Genomic DNA, 21,494 nt, shown 5'->3' with positions numbered 1-21,494 from the left:
TTTGTTGTTTAACTTCCAAAGATCCCACTGAAAACAGCTGCTTCGCTTTTTTGCACCAATAAAACATTGAACCATGCAGTGATCCGAGAAGGGCGCGGGCACTACGTCATAGCCATGACACTTTGGGACCAAACATGCAGTCACGTAAATGCTGTCGAGTCGGGCGTGGCTGGTACCTTGGAAATGAGTGTACTTAACTGGACACCTGCTCACCAGGCATTCTCCCACGTCCTCTAAAGCAAATTCATCAATTAATCGAATAAGAACGGCAGTACTACTATCCCTGAAAGTACGCGTACTAGTTTTGTCATCGGCGCTCAGAACACAATTGAAGTCACCCAGCAGAATGAGCTGCCTTTCCGTGTTCAGGTGTTGCTTAATAAATTCAAAAAGACAGTCCTCTCGTCAACTGCGGTGGGTGCATATATACAGACAGCGCGCCATTCAGTAGCACAAAAAACGAAATCGCAGACAAGCCCTCGTCCTGAAGGAAGTGAAACATGCGACTGAATAACTAGACCAAGCAGTTTTTTGACAAACATGACACACCCGGCAGAAGTACCAACTGCGTGAGTGACAATGGCGTAAAACCTAGACGTGAAACGCTGCACCATGCTCTCAGTCTCTTCTTCCCCTTCGACCTTTGTTTCTTGTAGACCAAGCATATCGATATCTTGGTCAGTTAGAAGGCGCAGCACATGACTCTGCTTTTTCTTTGTGGCTAAGCCTCGTACATTTAGACTGGCAACATTAAGCGTGAGAACGGAAGCCATTTTGCTGCGGTGATAAGAGGCCGAGAGCATGGTGCTTACCTTTCGCGTCCAGCACGTCGCTAGACGCTTTTGTTGGTGCCGGGGTCACCTTTTTGGCCACGTAGGCCTAGCTGCAACGCCTGCTTTTCGGCGACTCTCATTTCCGTCCTTACATTTGGCTTTGTTTTGAAGAGTGGTCGTCTCCCTTGTGTCGTTTTTGTCGGTGGCTCCTCGCTGCTAGCGGCCGCCGCCTGGTCCTTTTCGTTGCCGCGTTCGGTGTGCGTGCGTTTCGCTGTGCCGGTGACACTCAACGCTCGGCCGCCGCTCTTGTCGAGGGGCTCCTTGCTGTTCCCTGGTTCAGACACGTCCGGCTCTGGTGCTCCCTCGGCACCAGTCGCCCCCCCCCCCCCCCCCCCGTCTTCTTTTCCTTCGCAGCGTATCGTTGCCGTTTCTTTGCTTTCTTTGGTTATCGTTTCTTTTACTTCTTCCTCGGTCACCGAAGTCTTTGCATTCACTGCAGGCTTCTCGCATTGCCCGGCTCCTTTTGCAGCTGCTTCCGCTTCGTCAACGTCCATGATGTGGTCCGCCGAATCTACTGCCATCGCAGTTCCTGTAGCAACTGCGTACGTCCGTACGCACTCCTCCTCACCGTGGCCGAAGCGTCTACATTTCGAACACCTTGGTATCTTGCATTCTCGCCGTACGTGGCCCGTGCCGCGGCAGCGCAAGCACTGCATCGGCCGTCCGGGCACGACTACGAGGGCCAGCTCTCCTGCAACTCTTATCTGATGCGGCAGGTCCTCGATCTTCATACCAGGCTTCATCTTTAGGAGCACGGTTCTCGTGGTTGAACCCTTTTCGTGGACGCCTTGAACACGCCAGCGCTCACGGGTCACTTCAGTGACCTTCCCAAACGCCGTACGCGCCGTCCGAATGTCGTCGTCGGCCACGCCATGAAGCATCCAGTGGAGTCGAAGCTTCACCTGTTGGTCCTCTGGGTCCAGGACAAGGCACCGGCGCCCCTTGACGTTCAGCTCCTTCAAGGCGAGAAGCCGCTTCATTGCTTCCGCACTGCCTAAAGTCACCGCCCAGACGTGGTTGATTTGGTACGCCCCCAAAGCCACCACGTCAGGCAGCGTACCGGTCTTGGTCAGCGCGTCTCGGAAATCTTCGACTCTAAACGGTCGCACTCGTGGGTCTCCGTGCAAAAAAACCGTGTTCAAAACAACACGTCCGGTGGGCAGAGTTGGCAAAATAATCTGGTACTCGCTATCTTGAACTTCTTCAGGCCTGTTTCCGCGGCCGCCGAAGGCCGCAATCGCCGCTCCGCTGGAGCTCATGATTCGCCGTCCGTCACGCTCGGTGGCCGGAAGTAGAATGTCTCCGCCACCTCGCCCGGACGTCAGGTACCCCTCGTAAGATCTCAGTCAATCCTATATGTGCGCCATCAACTCGGCGTATCTTTCAGGGACAAAAAGCATAAAAAGTTCGACGAGGGTGGGACTCCAACACACGCGGGCAGAACCCAATGGATTAGCAGTCCATCGCCTTAACCACTCGGCCACCTCGCCCGGACGTCAGGTACCCCTCGTAAGATCTCAGTCAATCCTATATGTGCGCCATCAAATCGGCGTATCTTTCAGGGACAAAAAGTTCGACGAGGGCGGGACTCGAACCCACGCGGGCAGAGCCCAATGGATTAGCAGTCCATCGCCTTAACCACTCGGCCACCTCGCCCGGACGTCAGGTACCCCTCGTAAGATCTCAGTCAATCCTATATGTGCGCCATCAACTCTGCGTATTTTTCAGCGACAAAAAGCATAAAAAGTTCGACGAGGGTGGGAGTCGAACCCACGCGGGCAGAGCCCAATGGATTAGCAGTCCATCGCCTTAACCACTCGGCCACCTCGCCCGGACGTCAGGTACCCCTCGTTAGATCTCAGTCAATCCTATATGTGCGCCATCAACTCGGCGTATCTTTCAGGGACAAAAAGCATAAAATGTTCGACGAGGGTAGGACTCGAACCCACGCGGGCAGAGCCCAATGGATTAGCAGTCCATCGCCTTAACCACTCGGCCACCTCGCCCGGACGTCAGGTGCCCCTCGTAAGATCTCAGTCAATCCTATATGTGCGCCATCAACTTGCGTATTTTTCAGGGACAAAAAGCATAAAAAGTTCGACGAGGGTGGGACTCGAACCCACGCGGGCAGAGCCCAATGGATTAGCAGTCCATCGCCTTAACCACTCGGCCACCTCGCCCGGACGTCAGGTACCTCTCGTAAGATCTCAGTCAATCCTATATGTGCGCCATCAACTTGCGTATTTTTCAGGGACAAAAAGCATAAAAAGTTCGACGAGGGTGGGACTCGAACCCACGCGGGCAGAGCCCAATGGATTAGCAGTCCATCGCCTTAACCACTCGGCCACCTCGCCCGGACGTCAGGTACCTCTCGTAAGATCTCAGTCAATCCTATATGTGCGCCATCAACTCTGAGTATTTTTCAGGGAAAAAAGCATAAAAAGTTCGACGAGGGTGGGAGTCGAACCCACGCGGGCAGAGCCCAATGGATTAGCAGTCCATCGCCTTAACCACTCGGCCACCTCGCCCGGACGTCAGGTACCCCTCGTAAGATCTCAGTCAATCCTATATGTGCGCCATCAACTCGGCGTATCTTTCAGGGACAAAAAGCATAAAACGTTCGACGAGGGTGGGAATCCAACACACGCGGGCAGAACCCAATGGATTAGCAGTCCATCGCCTTAACCACTCGGCCACCTCGCCCGGACGTCAGGTACCCCTCGTAAGATCTCAGTCAATCCTATATGTGCGCCATCAACTCTGCGTATTTTTCAGGGACAAAAAGCATAAAAAGTTCGACGAGGGTGGGACTCGAACCCACGCGGGCAGAGCCCAATGGATTAGCAGTCTATCGCCTTAACCACTCGGCCACCTCGCCCGGACGTCAGGTGCTCCTCGTAAGATCTCAGTCAATCCTATATGTGCGCATCAACTTGGGTATTTTTCAGGGACAAAAAGCATAAAAAGTTCGACGAGGGTGGGACTCGAACCCACGCGGGCAGAGCCCAATGGATTAGCAGTCCATCGCCTTAACCACTCGGCCACCTCGCCCGGACGTCAGGTACCTCTCGTAAGATCTCAGTCAATCCTATATGTGCGCCATCAAATCGGCGTATCTTTCAGGGACAAAAAGTTCGACGAGGGCGGGACTCGAACCCACGCGGGCAGAGCCCAATGGATTAGCAGTCCATCGCCTTAACCACTCGGCCACGTCGCCCGGACGTCAGGTACCCCTCGTAAGATCTCAGTCAATCCTATATGTGCGCCATCAACTCTGCGTATTTTTCAGGGAAAAAAAGCATAAAAAGTTCGACGAGGGTGGGACTCGAACCCACGCGGGCAGAGACCAATGGATTAGCAGTCGATCGCCTTAACCACTCGGCCACCTCGCCCGGACGTCAGGTACCCCTCGTAAGATCTCAGTCAATCCTATATGTGCGCCATAAACTCTGAGTATTTTTCAGGGAAAAAAGCATAAAAAGTTCGACGAGGGTGGGAGTCGAACCCACGCGGGCAGAGCCCAATGGATTAGCAGTCCATCGCCTTAACCACTCGGCCACCTCGCCCGGACGTCAGGTACCCCTCGTAAGATCTCAGTCAATCCTATATGTGCGCCATCAACTCGGCGTATCTTTCAGGGACAAAAAGCATAAAACGTTCGACGAGGGTGGGACTCCAACACACGCGGGCAGAACCCAATGGATTAGCAGTCCATCGCCTTAACCACTCGGCCACCTCGCCCGGACGTCAGGTACCCCTCGTAAGATCTCAGTCAATCCTATATGTGCGCCATCAACTCTGCGTATTTTTCAGGGACAAAAAGCATAAAAAGTTCGACGAGGGTGGGACTCGAACCCACGCGGGCAGAGCCCAATGGATTAGCAGTCCATCGCCTTAACCACTCGGCCACCTCGCCCGGACGTCAGGTACCCCTCGTAAGATCTCAGTCAATCCTATATGTGCGCCATCAAATCGGCGTATCTTTCAGGGACAAAAAGTTCGACGAGGGCGGGACTCGAACCCACGCGGGCAGAGCCCAATGGATTAGCAGTCCATCGCCTTAACCACTCGGCCACCTCGCCCGGACGTCAGGTACCCCTCGTAAGATCTCAGTCAATCCTATATTTGCGCCATCAACTCTGCGTATTTTTCAGCGACAAAAAGCATAAAACGTTCGACGAGGGTGGGACTCCAACACACGCGGGCAGAACCCAATGGATTAGCAGTCCATCGCCTTAACCACTCGGCCACCTCGCCCGGACGTCAGGTACCCCTCGTAAGATCTCAGTCAATCCTATATGTGCGCCATCAAATCGGCGTATCTTTCAGGGACAAAAAGTTCGACGAGGGCGGGACTCGAACCCACGCGGGCAGAGCCCAATGGATTAGCAGTCCATCTCCTTAACCACTCGGCCACCTCGCCCGGACGTCAGGTACCTCTCGTAAGATCTCAGTCAATCCTATATGTGCGCCATCAAATCGGCGTATCTTTCAGGGACAAAAAGTTCGACGAGGGCGGGACTCGAACCCACGCGGGCAGAGCCCAATGGATTAGCAGTCCATCGCCTTAACCACTCGGCCACCTCGCACGGACGTCAGGTACCCCTCGTAAGATCTCAGTCAATCCTATATGTGCGCCATCAACTCTGCGTATTTTTCAGGGAAAAAAAGCATAAAAAGTTCGACGAGGGTGGGACTCGAACCCACGAGGGCAGAGACCAATGGATTAGCAGTCGATCGCCTTAACCACTCGGCCACCTCACCCGGACGTCAGGTACCCCTCGTAAGATCTCAGTCAATCCTATATGTGCGCCATAAACTCTGAGTATTTTTCAGGGAAAAAAGCATAAAAAGTTCGACGAGGGTGGGAGTCGAACCCACGCGGGCAGAGCCCAATGGATTAGCAGTCCATCGCCTTAACCACTCGGCCACCTCGCCCGGACGTCAGGTACCCCTCGTAAGATCTCAGTCAATCCTATATGTGCGCCATCAACTCGGCGTATCTTTCAGGGACAAAAAGCATAAAACGTTCGACGAGGGTGGGACTCCAACACACGCGGGCAGAACCCAATGGATTAGCAGTCCATCGCCTTAACCACTCGGCCACCTCGCCCGGACGTCAGGTACCCCTCGTAAGATCTCAGTCAATCCTATATGTGCGCCATCAACTCTGCGTATTTTTCAGGGACAAAAAGCATAAAAAGTTCGACGAGGGTGGGACTCGAACCCACGCGGGCAGAGCCCAATGGATTAGCAGTCCATCGCCTTAACCACTCGGCCACCTCGCCCGGACGTCAGGTACCCCTCGTAAGATCTCAGTCAATCCTATATGTGCGCCATCAAATCGGCGTATCTTTCAGGGACAAAAAGTTCGACGAGGGCGGGACTCGAACCCACGCGGGCAGAGCCCAATGGATTAGCAGTCCATCGCCTTAACCACTCGGCCATCTCGCCCGGACGTCAGGTACCCCTCGTAAGATCTCAGTCAATCCTATATGTGCGCCATCAACTCTGCGTATTTTTCAGCGACAAAAAGCATAAAAAGTTCGACGAGGGTGGGAGTCGAACCCACGCGGGCAGAGCCCAATGGATTAGCAGTCCATCGCCTTAACCACTCGGCCACCTCGCCCGGACGTCAGGTACCCCTCGTAAGATCTCAGTCAATCCTATATGTGCGCCATCAACTCTGCGAATTTCTCAGCGACAAAAAGCATAAAAAGTTCGACGAGGGTGGGACTCGACCCCACGCGGGCAGAGCCCAATGGATTAGCAGCCCATCGCCTTAACCACTCGGCCACCTCGCCCGGACGTCAGGTACCCCTCGTAAGATCTCAGTCAATCTTATATGTGCGCCATCAAATCGGCGTATCTTTCAGGGACAAAAAGTTCGACGAGGGCGGGACTCGAACCCACGCGGGCAGAGCCCAATGGATTAGCAGTCCATCGCCTTAACCACTCGGCCATCTCGCCCGGACGTCAGGTACCCCTCGTAAGATCTCAGTCAATCCTATATGTGCGCCATCAACTCTGCGTATTTTTCAGCGACAAAAAGCATAAAAAGTTCGACGAGGGCGGGACTCGAACCCACGCGGGCAGAGCCCAATGGATTAGCAGTCCATCGCCTTAACCACTCGGCCACCTCGCCCGGACGTCAGGTACCCCTCGTAAGATCTCAGTCAATCCTATATGTGCGCCATCAACTCTGCGTATTTTTCAGGGAAAAAAAGCATAAAAAGTTCGACGAGGGTGGGACTCGAACCCACGCGGGCAGAGACCAATGGATTAGCAGTCGATCGCCTTAACCACTCGGCCACCTCACCCGGACGTCAGGTACCCCTCGTAAGATCTCAGTCAATCCTATATGTGCGCCATAAACTCTGAGTATTTTTCAGGGAAAAAAGCATAAAAAGTTCGACGAGGGTGGGAGTCGAACCCACGCGGGCAGAGCCCAATGGATTAGCAGTCCATCGCCTTAACCACTCGGCCACCTCGCCCGGACGTCAGGTACCCCTCGTAAGATCTCAGTCAATCCTATATGTGCGCCATCAACTCGGCGTATCTTTCAGGGACAAAAAGCATAAAACGTTCGACGAGGGTGGGACTCCAACACACGCGGGCAGAACCCAATGGATTAGCAGTCCATCGCCTTAACCACTCGGCCACCTCGCCCGGACGTCAGGTACCCCTCGTAAGATCTCAGTCAATCCTATATGTGCGCCATCAACTCTGCGTATTTTTCAGGGACAAAAAGCATAAAAAGTTCGACGAGGGTGGGACTCGAACCCACGCGGGCAGAGCCCAATGGATTAGCAGTCCATCGCCTTAACCACTCGGCCACCTCGCCCGGACGTCAGGTACCCCTCGTAAGATCTCAGTCAATCCTATATGTGCGCCATCAAATCGGCGTATCTTTCAGGGACAAAAAGTTCGACGAGGGCGGGACTCGAACCCACGCGGGCAGAGCCCAATGGATTAGCAGTCCATCGCCTTAACCACTCGGCCATCTCGCCCGGACGTCAGGTACCCCTCGTAAGATCTCAGTCAATCCTATATGTGCGCCATCAACTCTGCGTATTTTTCAGCGACAAAAAGCATAAAAAGTTCGACGAGGGTGGGAGTCGAACCCACGCGGGCAGAGCCCAATGGATTAGCAGTCCATCGCCTTAACCACTCGGCCACCTCGCCCGGACGTCAGGTACCCCTCGTAAGATCTCAGTCAATCCTATATGTGCGCCATCAACTCTGCGAATTTCTCAGCGACAAAAAGCATAAAAAGTTCGACGAGGGTGGGACTCGACCCCACGCGGGCAGAGCCCAATGGATTAGCAGCCCATCGCCTTAACCACTCGGCCACCTCGCCCGGACGTCAGGTACCCCTCGTAAGATCTCAGTCAATCCTATATGTGCACCATCAACTCTGCGTATCTTTCAGGGACAAAAAGCATAAAAAGTTCGACGAGGGTAGGACTCGAACCCACGCGGGCAGAGCCCAATGGATTAGCAGTCTATCGCCTTAACCACTCGGCCACCTCGCTTTTTTTTCTTTATTACTGTTTTCATAGTACATACAAGATATACACACTTTATGAATGATAAAAGTGCCACCAGGCTTTGGTGTGCACGTGGCTTTAAAAACGCCCAAGTTTAGCAAGCTCGTTCAATAATCTAATCCATTCTGGTTTTTCATTTTGAGCATCGTAGACTTCTTTTATGTAACTGACACTTTCAATAAAATATTCACGAGTACTTCGAGCATGTATATCCGCATGTCTAACGGCCATGCGCGTGCGCCACAGGCTGTGCAACCCTAATAACATAAACATGTCGTAAGGCACTCCTCCTTCATTTTCCGTTGGGAGAAAACGGAAGCCATAAGGTGTTATCGGCAAGTCTTTCTCTAAAGTTCGCTGCAGGACGTCCCAATGAAATAAGGCGTCCCAGCAGTCTATGAATATGTGTTCAATTGTTTCTTGCTTATGGCATAGTAAACAGTCTAAAGACCAGGGAATAAAAATACCTCTTTCCTGAAGCCACGGTTTTACTGGTAGTGTATTGGAATGTAGTTGAAAAAAGAAAGACTTTGGCGATGGCCTAACAGGCATACGTTTTACCCTTTTCAGCACATTTCTTTCACTACCTAAACTGAACTTCGATCTGTACAGCGGTACTGGCAGTACTACATCAATTAAATCTTTATACAGACGTTTTTTAGGAACGTGACTGAGGTATTCCATTGAAAAGCGTACCTTCAGAAACCGAAATGCCTATATCACTTCTTTCAGAAATCCGCTCATAGGGCCACTGTTAACTAAACAACTATATATAATGAATTCAGGAAAAGCCATACCTAGTCTCAGTTGCATCACATTAATGAGGAAAGGGTCTTTTTGGTCTCTAAGAAACGCAAAGCGAAATACTATCTGTTTCAAGAACAGATGTGCCAGTCCAAGCCCTCCTGTTTTGACGGATCGAAATAAATTTGTTCGACTGGTTCGCTCCCACTTTGACCCCCATACGTACACTGCCAGTACCCTGTGCAAACGCTGCACGTGCAATCTAGTCATAGACAATGCTTGCAATACATAGCACACTTTTGCAACGGCGAATAAATTGCAGACCGTCGCGCGGGCAAACATTGAAAGACTACGGCCACCCCATTTAACTGTTTTTTTCGTGCACTTTGTTTGTTTCGTCTTCCCAGAATCCCGCAGTCTCCTTGTAGTGTTCAAGCGGCACCCCAAGATACGTTGTCGGCGCAACGGTCCACTTCACATTGACAAAAATAGGTGGGGTGTTTTCCCATGTTCCATGCCATATTCCCAGGCACTTATCAAAGTTTATGACGCTACCCGTCATCTTACAGAACGATAAGACATCCGTTACCGCGGTCCCGACGCTTTCCTTATGGCTACAGAACAAAGCAATATCATCCGCATATGTTACCAGTTTTACTTCCGCTGACTGCAAACGAAAACCTATAATACTGTTGTTATAAATTATTTTTCTGCAGAACCCGTACAAAAAAAATTATTGAGAAGGCATTGAATTATTATTGGTCAATATTGAGTTTTTTATTGAGGAATTGTGGAAATTTTGTTGGAGAATTGTTGGGCTAACTGTTGAGTGGTCTTGAATATTGGCCACTGAAATTTAATTGAAACACCATTGGGTACCTGAATGTTGAATAATTGTTAAGTTACCATTGAAAGTCCTTTGTGCTTAGACGGCTCGTTGTGTTCATTTTGTTGAATGGTTGTTGAGTTACCATTGATTGTGCGTTGAACTAACGTTGTGGTAGTTCTGTTGACCTGTTGTTGAGTTATTATTGCCCCAGCATTGAAAAGCACATTGTGGCACAGTTGAGATGGCATTGAGATTTCAGAAGTCGCCAGTGAAATATGATTGACGTTTTGTTGGGCTAGTGGGTTTTTATTCATATATTGAAATTTCTTTGCTGTTCACACTTGCATGCCCCGGTGCCTGCTCATAACTTTCCCAAACACAAACAAAATCAAAGCAGATACTGGTCCAACTTGAAGTACCTTTATTTACACTAAAGATGCGTGCACGTGAAACATTATTACAGTACATAAGGCACCAGTACATCGAACCTGGAGACATAGGCTCGTACCTACAGCACTCTAGCAGTGTAAATACATCTGAAAAAACCTATACATATGAATTAAATCAAAACGATCATTGTGGTCTTTACTTTCGACTTAAGTTTATGACTAGAAGGCAAAGCGACTCAAAAGGCCGGGCTTAAGCATACCTTTGTAACAACGAACTTTGAACACATGAACACTTGAAGCTGCTTGCGTGTGGATACACACAAGACATCTGAATGCGTTATATTAACATGTTTCGCACACTAACCCATCACAGGAAAAGTTACGGCTGACTGTGAGAAGGCAAAATAACAGACTTGAAACAAATGACTTCACGTAAATATATACAAGCTTTAGCACACGTCTTTCATCGCGACTAAAATTTAATGAAGTACCAAAGTAGACTTGTCTGAGCTTTTTGTCTTCGAGATGCATATATTTTCAGGTTGCCCAATTATTTTATAAAATAACATCACTCAACTTAGCTATTAATTGATGAGACATCATTTAGAAAGTTGTCGGGCATGGCTAACACCTGAATCATGTTTCTGACGAGCCAGGTTTGCAAGAACAGTACACCATTTGTATATGTTAAATTGAGGTACAGAAGAGTTTGTTGGTGGTATTTCCTCAATTTAGTGAGCTCATTTTCAGTTAATTTTTCTGGACTTGCACAAAGCTAATTAGAGCACTTTTTGGGGCCTTATTCACTATACCCAGCAACTAAGTGGTTTAAATAATTATTTAGCACAGAAAATTGGTAGTAACACACGGCTAACACAATTCCAGAGCCAAATAGATGGTAACCTGCACTTGCAGTATCAAGTAGCCCAGAAATAGTCATAAAGGATGGGAAAAGGTTTGAATGACTGGACAGCCAGATTGGTGAGACAGTGAAAAACGCAAATAAATGTGTATACGAAAAACCAATGACCTCAATTGCGCAGGTAAAATATTATTAAAATGCTACCAGAATTTTATTGCATAAAATACATAAAAGTTGCATAAAAATTGGGACAAAGCTGTAAGAAAGACAGAGGGAGATACAGCACCCGTGTTGAAAAAAAATTACAAGTGATATACATGCATATTTAAGCTCAAGACAATTGTTTCTCCAATATATACAAAAAGAACCCATGCAGTGACGGCATAAAAGAAGGTTCCTGCGCCTGGAGAATGCAGCACAGTACAAAGCAGCGTCATGAGAACCGAAAACTAGAACTTAGTATGTTTAAAAAGTACAAATACTTGCATACCTACAGGCATGTGACATGTCATGCCTTGACTGGATGAAATTCTAAAATCTTACACAAATGAAGTTACCATCACTCTTATTGGCTTCCTCAGGGGACTCCTTGAAGTTGAACTAGAAAAATGTACATCAGTGTGAAAAACAGAGAAGATAAGACCCTATAGCGTTCTTCCTGAAATAAACAGCGCAAATATTTCATGTATAAATTATATGGACACTTCGCCAATTCGGTGTACATTTGACAACCACACAAACAGAAACGAGAAGGATGAATTAAGGTAGGAACACACATTAACACTGACTCAACTAGAAGTTTATTCGTGAAGACAAATATTTTAAACAAATTGGCCAACTTCACAAAGAAAAAGCCATGGATGTGCAGGAGAAACAGCCCGGCACAACAATAAAGGACCGAAAGACATGTCCTGTAGAACAAACATATGCGTCAAAAACAAAAAAAAACACATGAAAACTGAAAGGTTTGTCCTGTAAGTGATATTAACGAGAAATAATGCAGCAACTATTTCCCACTTAGAGTCACAGAAATCTTGCTTATGAATTTTTCTTCGTGATCAATAAATAATTCTTCCATAAGTCCCCTTGTGCTCTGGTCTTTGTGATGAAACAACCGTTCTTTCTGCTCTATACGTCAACACCAGAGGAGTTCCAGCAGCAATATTTATTGATCACAAACGAAACAAATACATAAGCAAGTTATCTGTTGCCGTTAGTGGGAAAGACTTGCAGTTCTCAAGAGTATTTCTCGTTGGGTAGTGTCACTCATCGAACAAATATTTCACTTTTTCGATAGATTTGTCCGCTAGTTCTCGTTTTTCACGCACGTTTATTCTACATGACATGGCTTTTTCATATTTTTTTCTTGTCGCTCGTGGCTGTTTCTTCCACGCATGCACGGCTCTTTACCTTTGTCAAGTTGACCAGTGTCTTTAATACCTCTGTCTTCAAAAATAAGCTTAGTTGAACTTGCGCTCGTGTGTGCTCCTACTTATTTCGTCGTCCGTCTCTGTTCGCGCTGCTGTTTCCAGTATGCACGTATCACCTGGTTAGGCTGGTAAACATTCTCGCAAGCAAAAGGAAATACCTCCCCTCAAAAGGTAGCCCATCCTTTACTACTACAAGCCAGAGCAAATCGAAAGCCTTCCCAGCGTCCATGCGCGGCAGCTAGTACACGACAGTAGCAGAAAAAATTGTTAAAAATCCCACTTGATGGAGAGTGGCAACAGAGAAGCGAGCTTGCTAGTGAATCAGCCACATATCAACAGGTGTCTCTTGCATGACGCCAAGCTGCTCTTGACGTAGAACACTTTAGCATCTGGGCATTTGCTACATGCGTAACCTGCGAGAAGGGAATGCGGACACAAAATGAGACTGCGCGGATTCAGAATCTGCCACACACTGCACATAACTACGCACAAAATAGAAGTACATACTATACTGGCAAGTAAAAATTTGCGACTCTTTACGAGTGCTTTCTAGAAAAGGAAGAAATAGGTTGCTACGGTAAATATTAGCTAAGGCACGCACAGCGATGTTTCACAGCGCGGAGAAATATTCCCGGCTCTCTCACAGAACCGAAGACCACGCGACGGTGCATAGCCGATCCCAAGCAGATATCGAATCTTTGGGTAGAAGTCCAGCAGCAGGAATGGCCTAAAGATACGCCGAGAGCGATGCGAGCGGTGAGCGTGCGTGTACAAGTGAGAACATGCACCGTTTCTTTGACGCTAGCCGCTCCGGCGTGTCTCCGATCATCCCACGCGATTTGTGTGCAGAACGTCGCGTACACGCCCTTGCGCGTTTTGCGCGGTAGCGTCTGCGCAGTGAGCTAGCTTCATGCACGCGTCATTCTTCACCGCGCAAACGGTGCTCGAGGCGACAACGCGCGAGTGGCGCTCCTTTCGCTACTGCAAGCATCGCACATTCGTATCGGCCCAGCTCAAAGGGGCAGCAGAAAACGGTGGCATGTTTCGGTTATCGCCAATTGAAATTGTACAGTACGCCTTCAACAGAAACGCGCCGCGCTAGATAAAGATGGTTACTGCGGTAGTTTTGGCGGTGATAGGCGATAAGGCGACCCCGTCGGCGGCTGTGTTCTTTGCCGAAGTCGTCACCACACCTCTGTTCATTTGCGCTGTGTATCCGTGTACAGTCACCGCGCGGAAGCTGTGACTAATCGGTTGGCCGTTCTCCGCAAATCCCAAAGAGGCGAAATATATTTTGCGGTGCGCCGCATCATTAGGCGCAACCTAAATCGAGGCGCGCTTAACCGCTACGGCACAAAAGGTGATCACACTAACCGTACGGTATACGATGAGCCACTACGGATTGAAAAAAATAATTATGATGTCCTACGTGCGAAACCAACGATCTGATTATGAGGCAGGTTGTAGTTGGAGACTCCGTATTAATTTTGACTTCCTGGAAATTTTTACGTGCATACAATGCACAATGCACGAGCTTTTCTGCATTTCGCTCCTTTGGCATGCGGCCGCCGCAGGGATCGTATCCACGACCTCAAGCCCCAAATTGCCACGGCGGCCGCCATAGTTACGAAATGCGTATAGCGCGCTTTCGCTCCGGGGCATACGGTTTGCTTGAAGAAAGTGAACGGTGTGATGAACATCTCACGCTTGTCAATGTCAAAATAGAAAAAGGCTATGTGCCCAAGAAAACGAGATTATTTACCTATCTGCAGAAGTTCGGCTGCGACTGTTTCGGGGTGCCTTCTTTCCAACAGGCATCATGACCTCTGCCGCGCAACTCATCAAAACAGCCAGGCTCGCACATCAGTCGAAGACTAGTAGCTGAGTCAGCCAACGACTTCAACGGATAAACGTCTCACTTATCTTCGTTAAAGCATTTCACTAAAATGTGCGTCTTGATGACCGAAAAGAAAAAAACACTTTCATCAAAAAGCACGATGCGTGAACCACCACGCAACGGCACCCAACTAACGGAGTCCGAAAGCCGTTCACAGCTTCACTATCGTATTCAGTTATCAAAACCTTTCAAACACAAAATAACGGCACTTAAAAACCGCTAATTAATTAGCAATAATTTTTCATCAACTAACCTTCATAAATTTTTAAGAACAACCTAATTTGTAGCGTAAACAATAAATACTTCGACCAAGAAATGTGACTACGAAACTAGCGGTAACGATGTGTACTGTTGAAAAAGTGTGCATAAAACAAAGCTACAACGATTGCAACCGCGCGCGCACACACACACACACACACACACACCCGAACGCTACCTTGACGTTGGTAGCGCCATCTAGAAGTAATAATTACTACTAATTTTATTATCTTTACAAAAGTAATGGTACTAGAATGGTTTATTGCACCTTTGCAGATGACGAGGTGACAAGTAAGGTATGATAAGAGTCCGCTACCTGTATTTCTTTCATTTCCCTTTGGTGTTCTTCGATTTAACCGAACATACGGGACCTGTCCTGCGGACAACAGGGGCGCGATCTTGTACGCGTTCCAAAATAGAACGGACCGCCTCCGTTCTAAAGGTCACGAAATAGGCGGTCCGCAGTGTTCGCGAGAACGAGAGGAAGCAAACAGCCAATGAGCGAAGTGGAAGCCTGCGTCACGCTTTTGACGTCTGCTTGGGGACCGTATAATATATTGAGAAGCGTTTGCAACATGTTGAGAAATATTTTGCTATTATGAGTGAGTAGCAAAATATGTTGGTGTTGCTTTTCAAAGATTCAATTTGGAATGCAAAACGACTGAAACAAAATATTGCGGTTAATGTCTTCAAATGGCGCTAGGTGGTGTCGCAGTTTTGCGAAACGTTTAGTGATGGCGCTAGCTACCACCCCGTTTCACGCACACGGCGCGAATTTTGAAGCGGTTGGTTTAGTCGTTCAGTTGAAGCCATGGCGCTTAACGTCGAAGCACCGGCGAAGGGGCCGCGCGTGTCGGAGGCGCAGAAGGAGACGGCGGTCGCCTTCATGCAACAGCATCCCCAGCTGGCTATAAGATCCAGCGAGCTGGGGCCGCGCTTCACTGCTGGCGACCGCCGACGGCTGTGGCAGCAGCTAGCCGACCAGCTGAACACGCAAGGCCCCGTCGCGACCGAGCAGTGGCAAGAGTGTTCGAGGCCCACCGCAACGCTGCCGCAATTACTTAAGAACAAAGGTGAGTGACCGTCCAATGGCCTGGGCGATTTGTCCTTCGACATTGGCGTGTATTTTCAGAAGCACAGGAGGGCGGCGGCTACATGGCTTTCATGGCCGAGTGCTGCAGCTCAGCGGGACGGTCCGCCTCCACGGCGTGACCGACCTCTCCTACCAAGAGGTAAGCACACTGCCGCCGTAATATCATGGGTTCCTGAATGGTGCCGGTTTAGAGTTTGTCATTATCTGTAAGTGGTACCTTTAGCAGAACGCGACACCGTTGGTGAACAGGAAAATAGCGTAGGAGGGAATGGAAAAGCAGGTAGGTTAATCAACTAGAATCTCAGTTGGCTGCGTTTTCGGGAAAAGGGGGGTTAAGTGATTAACACAGAATTAGAATGCCTTCACGGAAGTGCACGAGGACGGTAACACATGGGATCATTAAGCACTCAATAATCGCACAATATTTTCGCAAATTAGTACGAAAACGTGTAACCTAGGCATTGTAACGAATAGCCACGCTTATGACATTTTCCGGCAGGCTGAGGTCCCCACCTGCGCTATGGAAGTCGTCGTCCAAGACGAGGCTGCGGGCGTGAGCACAGCGACACGTAAGCATCAGAGGAATTAGTGTTTTAATTATCGCCAAGTGTGTGTGCAGTTGGTAAACATTTAATGTGTTTACTCTACAGCGGCAGAGGATCCACCGCGCGGCGCGTCGCCTGCCGAATGGGTGGCCGCTGCACCTGGTAAGTTATTGATCCTCAAGCTGTTAAATAAAATGAGCTCTTGTATTTTATTGAACTAGCCCAATAAGCCATAACATGACCATAGCCACTTTCATTCGTACCATAAAATGCAGTGCAACTGTAGAAAATGCTGTATGCTTTCAGTGTTGCAGCGCCCTGTTCGGCCACCACGTCGACAGCGACCGCGACGGGTGGATACCCTGACGACGATGTCGTCGCAGTGCGCCCGCAGCCTGGAACAGGGCGACGAGGTGCTGCAGGTTGGTAGGCCCTTTGGTGTCATTTTACATGAAGGACATAAATATTATTTATGCTTTGTTACAAGTAAATCATGAATCTGAAAAACAAATCAGCTTGGGATGTAAACAAGAAATATGCGTTGTATAGAGGGCTCGGTAACGTGTCTTGCCAACGATCAGGTGCCGGACGAAAGGTTGGTTAGCCCTGAAATGGGCTTTTTGGTGGTGAGAGATGCATTAGAATAGATGATGGAAGAGTAGTTCCAGCAGGTCTTTGTCTATCCAAACGAAGAGGGTATAGCTTGTACGCCGCTTGACACTGCCAAAGGATGCCATCAGGCCAGTGGCTCTTCAGCAGAGAGGGAATCGTTGTGCACGTTGCAATTCTTCACAACAGCAGCTTGCAGCCGTGAGCTGGTTGCGAGTAATCAGCAACTGATGCGAACAGTTCCACCATGATTATTCATTCCAGGTGCTGCGCAGAATCGAGGCCTCCACAACCCGCCTCGCTGTCGCGGCAGAGCGGACGGCAGCAGCCCAGGAGGGGATCCTGGAGCAGGTGCGCGCCATAGCGCAAGACATCGCTGCTCACCTGCAGCAAGAGAGGAATTAATTTATCATTTTATTCATTTGTTTCACCAGTTCCGTTTGTTTTGTTTATTTATTGTTTGAGTTTCCTTTGAGTAATAGAGGAGGATTTTTTTGGTTGAGAGGTGCAATGCGCGCACCCATTTTTGTTCTGTTGTATTTGCCTCTTTCTATTTATTTGCACATTTCGAAGGCGCCTAGTCATTCACACTGGAATCGTTACAAATAGTTGTCGATTTCTGTGTATGGGTTTTGTACTGCGATATTTATATTGCTTCACTGTGTTGTAGCTTACTGCACTCATTATGAAGCGTTACCGCATAGTGTTTGCACTGTGATATTTTCATTCCGGCACAGTGAGGCTAAGGTGCAACGACTACAATGTCGTCTTTTTTTCAAAGCACCAAACTAGTCACTCTTTAAGTTGCATAGTTTCACAAATGAAAATGACCATCATCATTGCACCACACCAGTGATTGGTTTCCTCTAGTCTTCGTTCCAAGGGAGTCATTGCAAGAATATCTTTCACGCGTGACACTTTCTGGGTGCTGTGAGATTGTAGAGCCAATTATTCATGTTTTATGTAACATCTTTCATCACAGCTGGCAAGTGCACTCACCTTTTTACAATTATGATTCACCCGTTGTTTAGCATCGCACTACAATTGCTGCCGAGAAATGAATGCTTCTAGTCAGTGACTCATAACACTGACAAGGGAATGGACATACCTGGGATAGTCATACTTTCTTGCAAGGTCACGTAAATGTAACTGCAAGTTTTACATGCCGTGGTGAAAACGAATTGTGTGATGCTGATGTTGCAATGTTGTCACATGCTTTGCTACCTGAAGCATGTTGTACTACAAGGTTTGTGATGTACTTGTCATCATAGAGTGTGATAAAGTTGACCTATCTATTTTTTGCGCTTTTACGTTAATTTACATCTACCCATTTGGACATGATGTGACGAGTGTAATGCTGTCACTACACTCGGCGTTACATTTTGTTTGTGTTTGAATCCGCATTCATCATCATCATGAGCCTGGTTATGCCCACTGCAGGGCAAAGGCCTCCCATAGTTCTCCAACTACTCCGGTCATGTACTAATTGTGGCCATGTTGTCCCTGCTAACTTCTTAATCTCATCCGCCCATCTAACTTTCTACCGCCCCCTGCTACGCTTTCCTTCCCTTGGAATGCATTCCGTAACTCTTAATGACCATCGGTTATCTTCCGTCCTCATTACGTGTCCTGCCCATGCCCATTTCTTTTTCTTGATTTCAACTAAGATATCATTAATTCACATTTGTTCCCTCACCCAATCTGCTCTTTTCTTATCCCTTAACGTTACACCTATCATTCTTCTTTCTATAGCTCGTTGCGTCGTCGTCAATTTAAGTAGAACTCTTTTCGTAATCCTCCAGGTTTCTGCCCCGTACATGAGTACTGGTAAGACACAGCTGTTATAAACTTTTCTCTTGAGGGATAATGGCAACCTGCTGTTCATGATCTCAGAATGCCTGCCAAACGCACCCCAGCCCATTCTTATTCTTCTGATTATTTCAGTCTCATGATCCGGATCCGCAGTCACTACCTGTCCCAAGTACATGTATTCCCTTACCACTTCCAGTGCCTCACTACCTATCGTAAACTGCTGTTACCTTCCGAGACTGTTAAACATTACTTTAGTTTTCTGCACATTAATTTTTAGACCCACCCTTCGGCTTTGCCTCTCCAGGTCAGTGCGCATGCATTGCAGTTGGTCCCCTGAGTTAATAAGCAAGGCAATATCATCAGCGAATCGCAAGTTACTAAGGTATTCTCCATTAACTCTTATCCCCAATTCTTCCCAATCCAGGTCTCTGAATACCTCCTGTAAACACGCTGTGAATAGCATCGAGAGATCGTATCTCTCTGCCTGACGCCTTTCTTTATTGGGATTTTGTTGCTTTCTTTATGGAGGACTACGGTGGCTGTGGAGCCGCTATACATGTCTTTCAGTATTTTTACATACAGCTCGTCTACACCCCGATTCCGTAATGCCTCCATGACTGCTGAGGTTTCGACTGAATCAAACGCTTTCTCGTAATCAATGAAAGCAATATATAAAGGTTGGTTATATTCCGCACATTTTTCTATCACCTGATTGATTGTGTGAATATGGTCTATTGTTGAGTAGCCTTTACGCAATTCTGCCTGGTCCTTTGGTTGACGGAAGTCTAAGGTGCTCCTGATTCTATTTGCAATTACCTTAGTAAATAGTTTGTAGGCAACTGACAGTAAGCTGATCGGTCTATAATTTTTCGTTTTTGGCGAAACGAAGTGTACTTCGTCTGTGTTTAAATTATCATAATCTGTCGGATGTGTGGATTTGGAACATTGACCATCCGTATGGAGGTGCACTTGTTGTGTATACAAAATTTTTAATGTATTTTCCGCTGTACAAACACAGCCCTGTGATAGCCTAAGGGCACGGCACTTTGTATAAATAAATTATGTATTATGAAAACTCGCCATTCCTGTGTCCTTCAGAAAAGGTTGACAACGGCGCTGCACTGCTGCCTTCCTCTGAGGAACACGTCGTGTGGTGCCAGCACCTGGATGTCTCCTGGCTCCTCAGCTGGTGGCACTTCCCCACCATAATCGTCCAATGTCCAGTCGCCCGCGTCCAAGGCAATGTTATGGAGAGCAACGCATGCATAAATAATTCGCGCTGCTCTATCGGGGCTGTATAGCAGTGTCCGAAAGCGCTGCAAGCAGCGGAACTTGCTTTTCAACACCCCGATACATCTCTCCACAACATTGCGCATGGATGCGTGCTCCTGGTTGTAGTGGCCTTCAGAGGTGGTGCCGGCATGGCTGCCAGGTACTGGAACAAGCAGCCATGGCTCGAGAGGATAGCCTGAGTCTCCTATTACAGAAAGTGACAGCTGAGTGCTCTGCCCTAGTTAGGGGTACGCATTACGAATACTAACCAAGCAGATACTCGCCAGGCTGCAGTTGCGCGGCTAGGCGTGCACGCAGTGGGTTATGCTGCCACACCCAAGAGTCATGGCACGAACCAGGGAACCGGGGGTCCACAACAAGAATGCGAAGTTCCGCGTTGCACACCTGCAATGGGGAGCAATACAAAATAGCGCTGCAGATATGCTCGAAATCCGTTTTGCCATTCATATGCACAAAAGAATACACGTACGCGGGTACAAGTAGCAGACTGTTTCAGCCATAGGCGTGCACAGGGTCTTGCAATTGGGGGGGGGGGCAATGCACCCCCCCCCTTGTGTGGACGCCTATGGTTCGCACTAATTGATAGCTAAATGAAAACTCGAGGCCCGATATTGCGCAAGAACCCCCATACGAGCCAAAGCCTGCCCATGCAATGGTTGTAAGTACTTCCGTGTTCAAAATGCTTCCATCGTGTCTTCCCTACAGTGTATCCATTTCTGCTATGACTGCTGCCCATTTAAAACAATTTTCGAACGGCAGACTGACTATGCACAACACATGGCACTCATCATTACTCCCATGTCAGATTTCAACGAGCTCGTAAACAGTTCCCCGCATGTCCTCTTTTAATCGTTAAAATACTTGTTATGCCAGCTTGGGCATTAAACTGAACAATTGCAACTATGGGCGAGTAAAAATGGCAACCACAGTTTGAAGTAAAACATTCCAACGGTACTTACGACCATGACGTTTAGGGCGTAATAACCCTTCCTCGACATGAAGCTCGTCGTGTCAGCCGGGCTGAGTCCCAACTTTCGCCGGGAAGACACGGAAATGATGGCCTCTGTCACCTCGTGAATGGTGCTGCTCACGGCCGACTGTGCCATGCCTACGTGTTCCTCGCGACCAACGCTCCTCTGGAAGCTTCCGGTGCCGAAGAATCGCAGCGCGCACAACACTTTCCTTTCTGTGGAAAGGCCACTGGCTCGCTGGCATCCAATGATAGGGTGCAGCTCGTCGCACAAGCTACGCACTGTTCGTTTGGACAGACGAAAATACTGCCGGAACTCTTCTTCCGTCAACTCTTTAAATGCATCATCTACCTCGGGTCGTCGTCTCTGCGCGACTGCA

General features: G+C 48.4%; 36 non-coding genes across 36 annotated transcripts; all 36 read right to left on the bottom strand.

Annotated features, from left to right (window-relative positions):
• Positions 1–2,241: 2,241 nt before the first annotated feature.
• Positions 2,242–2,323, bottom strand: TRNAS-GCU (transfer RNA serine (anticodon GCU)). Its single transcript has one exon. It is a non-coding gene; the product is annotated as a tRNA-Ser (tRNA).
• An 84-nt stretch (positions 2,324–2,407) lies between these two features.
• TRNAS-GCU (transfer RNA serine (anticodon GCU)) lies at positions 2,408–2,489 on the bottom strand. Its single transcript has one exon. It is a non-coding gene; the product is annotated as a tRNA-Ser (tRNA).
• Positions 2,490–2,582: 93 nt separating this feature from the next.
• TRNAS-GCU (transfer RNA serine (anticodon GCU)) lies at positions 2,583–2,664 on the bottom strand. Its single transcript has one exon. It is a non-coding gene; the product is annotated as a tRNA-Ser (tRNA).
• Positions 2,665–2,757: 93 nt separating this feature from the next.
• TRNAS-GCU (transfer RNA serine (anticodon GCU)) lies at positions 2,758–2,839 on the bottom strand. Its single transcript has one exon. It is a non-coding gene; the product is annotated as a tRNA-Ser (tRNA).
• A 92-nt stretch (positions 2,840–2,931) lies between these two features.
• Positions 2,932–3,013, bottom strand: TRNAS-GCU (transfer RNA serine (anticodon GCU)). Its single transcript has one exon. It is a non-coding gene; the product is annotated as a tRNA-Ser (tRNA).
• Positions 3,014–3,105: 92 nt separating this feature from the next.
• Positions 3,106–3,187, bottom strand: TRNAS-GCU (transfer RNA serine (anticodon GCU)). The gene has a single exon. It is a non-coding gene; the product is annotated as a tRNA-Ser (tRNA).
• Positions 3,188–3,279: 92 nt separating this feature from the next.
• TRNAS-GCU (transfer RNA serine (anticodon GCU)) lies at positions 3,280–3,361 on the bottom strand. Its single transcript has one exon. It is a non-coding gene; the product is annotated as a tRNA-Ser (tRNA).
• A 93-nt stretch (positions 3,362–3,454) lies between these two features.
• On the bottom strand, positions 3,455–3,536 carry TRNAS-GCU (transfer RNA serine (anticodon GCU)). The gene has a single exon. It is a non-coding gene; the product is annotated as a tRNA-Ser (tRNA).
• A 93-nt stretch (positions 3,537–3,629) lies between these two features.
• TRNAS-GCU (transfer RNA serine (anticodon GCU)) lies at positions 3,630–3,711 on the bottom strand. Its single transcript has one exon. It is a non-coding gene; the product is annotated as a tRNA-Ser (tRNA).
• A 91-nt stretch (positions 3,712–3,802) lies between these two features.
• TRNAS-GCU (transfer RNA serine (anticodon GCU)) lies at positions 3,803–3,884 on the bottom strand. Its single transcript has one exon. It is a non-coding gene; the product is annotated as a tRNA-Ser (tRNA).
• An 84-nt stretch (positions 3,885–3,968) lies between these two features.
• On the bottom strand, positions 3,969–4,050 carry TRNAS-GCU (transfer RNA serine (anticodon GCU)). Its single transcript has one exon. It is a non-coding gene; the product is annotated as a tRNA-Ser (tRNA).
• A 93-nt stretch (positions 4,051–4,143) lies between these two features.
• Positions 4,144–4,225, bottom strand: TRNAS-GCU (transfer RNA serine (anticodon GCU)). Its single transcript has one exon. It is a non-coding gene; the product is annotated as a tRNA-Ser (tRNA).
• Positions 4,226–4,317: 92 nt separating this feature from the next.
• On the bottom strand, positions 4,318–4,399 carry TRNAS-GCU (transfer RNA serine (anticodon GCU)). The gene has a single exon. It is a non-coding gene; the product is annotated as a tRNA-Ser (tRNA).
• Positions 4,400–4,492: 93 nt separating this feature from the next.
• TRNAS-GCU (transfer RNA serine (anticodon GCU)) lies at positions 4,493–4,574 on the bottom strand. Its single transcript has one exon. It is a non-coding gene; the product is annotated as a tRNA-Ser (tRNA).
• Positions 4,575–4,667: 93 nt separating this feature from the next.
• TRNAS-GCU (transfer RNA serine (anticodon GCU)) lies at positions 4,668–4,749 on the bottom strand. The gene has a single exon. It is a non-coding gene; the product is annotated as a tRNA-Ser (tRNA).
• Positions 4,750–4,833: 84 nt separating this feature from the next.
• Positions 4,834–4,915, bottom strand: TRNAS-GCU (transfer RNA serine (anticodon GCU)). Its single transcript has one exon. It is a non-coding gene; the product is annotated as a tRNA-Ser (tRNA).
• Positions 4,916–5,008: 93 nt separating this feature from the next.
• Positions 5,009–5,090, bottom strand: TRNAS-GCU (transfer RNA serine (anticodon GCU)). Its single transcript has one exon. It is a non-coding gene; the product is annotated as a tRNA-Ser (tRNA).
• An 84-nt stretch (positions 5,091–5,174) lies between these two features.
• On the bottom strand, positions 5,175–5,256 carry TRNAS-GCU (transfer RNA serine (anticodon GCU)). Its single transcript has one exon. It is a non-coding gene; the product is annotated as a tRNA-Ser (tRNA).
• Positions 5,257–5,340: 84 nt separating this feature from the next.
• TRNAS-GCU (transfer RNA serine (anticodon GCU)) lies at positions 5,341–5,422 on the bottom strand. Its single transcript has one exon. It is a non-coding gene; the product is annotated as a tRNA-Ser (tRNA).
• Positions 5,423–5,515: 93 nt separating this feature from the next.
• On the bottom strand, positions 5,516–5,597 carry TRNAS-GCU (transfer RNA serine (anticodon GCU)). Its single transcript has one exon. It is a non-coding gene; the product is annotated as a tRNA-Ser (tRNA).
• A 92-nt stretch (positions 5,598–5,689) lies between these two features.
• TRNAS-GCU (transfer RNA serine (anticodon GCU)) lies at positions 5,690–5,771 on the bottom strand. Its single transcript has one exon. It is a non-coding gene; the product is annotated as a tRNA-Ser (tRNA).
• A 93-nt stretch (positions 5,772–5,864) lies between these two features.
• Positions 5,865–5,946, bottom strand: TRNAS-GCU (transfer RNA serine (anticodon GCU)). Its single transcript has one exon. It is a non-coding gene; the product is annotated as a tRNA-Ser (tRNA).
• Positions 5,947–6,039: 93 nt separating this feature from the next.
• TRNAS-GCU (transfer RNA serine (anticodon GCU)) lies at positions 6,040–6,121 on the bottom strand. The gene has a single exon. It is a non-coding gene; the product is annotated as a tRNA-Ser (tRNA).
• An 84-nt stretch (positions 6,122–6,205) lies between these two features.
• Positions 6,206–6,287, bottom strand: TRNAS-GCU (transfer RNA serine (anticodon GCU)). The gene has a single exon. It is a non-coding gene; the product is annotated as a tRNA-Ser (tRNA).
• A 93-nt stretch (positions 6,288–6,380) lies between these two features.
• On the bottom strand, positions 6,381–6,462 carry TRNAS-GCU (transfer RNA serine (anticodon GCU)). The gene has a single exon. It is a non-coding gene; the product is annotated as a tRNA-Ser (tRNA).
• Positions 6,463–6,555: 93 nt separating this feature from the next.
• Positions 6,556–6,637, bottom strand: TRNAS-GCU (transfer RNA serine (anticodon GCU)). The gene has a single exon. It is a non-coding gene; the product is annotated as a tRNA-Ser (tRNA).
• Positions 6,638–6,721: 84 nt separating this feature from the next.
• Positions 6,722–6,803, bottom strand: TRNAS-GCU (transfer RNA serine (anticodon GCU)). The gene has a single exon. It is a non-coding gene; the product is annotated as a tRNA-Ser (tRNA).
• A 93-nt stretch (positions 6,804–6,896) lies between these two features.
• Positions 6,897–6,978, bottom strand: TRNAS-GCU (transfer RNA serine (anticodon GCU)). The gene has a single exon. It is a non-coding gene; the product is annotated as a tRNA-Ser (tRNA).
• A 93-nt stretch (positions 6,979–7,071) lies between these two features.
• Positions 7,072–7,153, bottom strand: TRNAS-GCU (transfer RNA serine (anticodon GCU)). The gene has a single exon. It is a non-coding gene; the product is annotated as a tRNA-Ser (tRNA).
• Positions 7,154–7,245: 92 nt separating this feature from the next.
• TRNAS-GCU (transfer RNA serine (anticodon GCU)) lies at positions 7,246–7,327 on the bottom strand. Its single transcript has one exon. It is a non-coding gene; the product is annotated as a tRNA-Ser (tRNA).
• Positions 7,328–7,420: 93 nt separating this feature from the next.
• On the bottom strand, positions 7,421–7,502 carry TRNAS-GCU (transfer RNA serine (anticodon GCU)). Its single transcript has one exon. It is a non-coding gene; the product is annotated as a tRNA-Ser (tRNA).
• A 93-nt stretch (positions 7,503–7,595) lies between these two features.
• On the bottom strand, positions 7,596–7,677 carry TRNAS-GCU (transfer RNA serine (anticodon GCU)). Its single transcript has one exon. It is a non-coding gene; the product is annotated as a tRNA-Ser (tRNA).
• Positions 7,678–7,761: 84 nt separating this feature from the next.
• On the bottom strand, positions 7,762–7,843 carry TRNAS-GCU (transfer RNA serine (anticodon GCU)). Its single transcript has one exon. It is a non-coding gene; the product is annotated as a tRNA-Ser (tRNA).
• A 93-nt stretch (positions 7,844–7,936) lies between these two features.
• Positions 7,937–8,018, bottom strand: TRNAS-GCU (transfer RNA serine (anticodon GCU)). The gene has a single exon. It is a non-coding gene; the product is annotated as a tRNA-Ser (tRNA).
• A 93-nt stretch (positions 8,019–8,111) lies between these two features.
• Positions 8,112–8,193, bottom strand: TRNAS-GCU (transfer RNA serine (anticodon GCU)). Its single transcript has one exon. It is a non-coding gene; the product is annotated as a tRNA-Ser (tRNA).
• Positions 8,194–8,286: 93 nt separating this feature from the next.
• Positions 8,287–8,368, bottom strand: TRNAS-GCU (transfer RNA serine (anticodon GCU)). The gene has a single exon. It is a non-coding gene; the product is annotated as a tRNA-Ser (tRNA).
• Positions 8,369–21,494: the final 13,126 nt, after the last annotated feature.

The sequence above is a fragment of the Dermacentor andersoni genome, chromosome 1, assembly GCF_023375885.2.
Source record: "Dermacentor andersoni chromosome 1, qqDerAnde1_hic_scaffold, whole genome shotgun sequence".
NCBI lineage: Eukaryota > Metazoa > Arthropoda > Arachnida > Ixodida > Ixodidae > Dermacentor > Dermacentor andersoni.
This window is presented reverse-complemented; position numbering and strand designations above follow the sequence as displayed.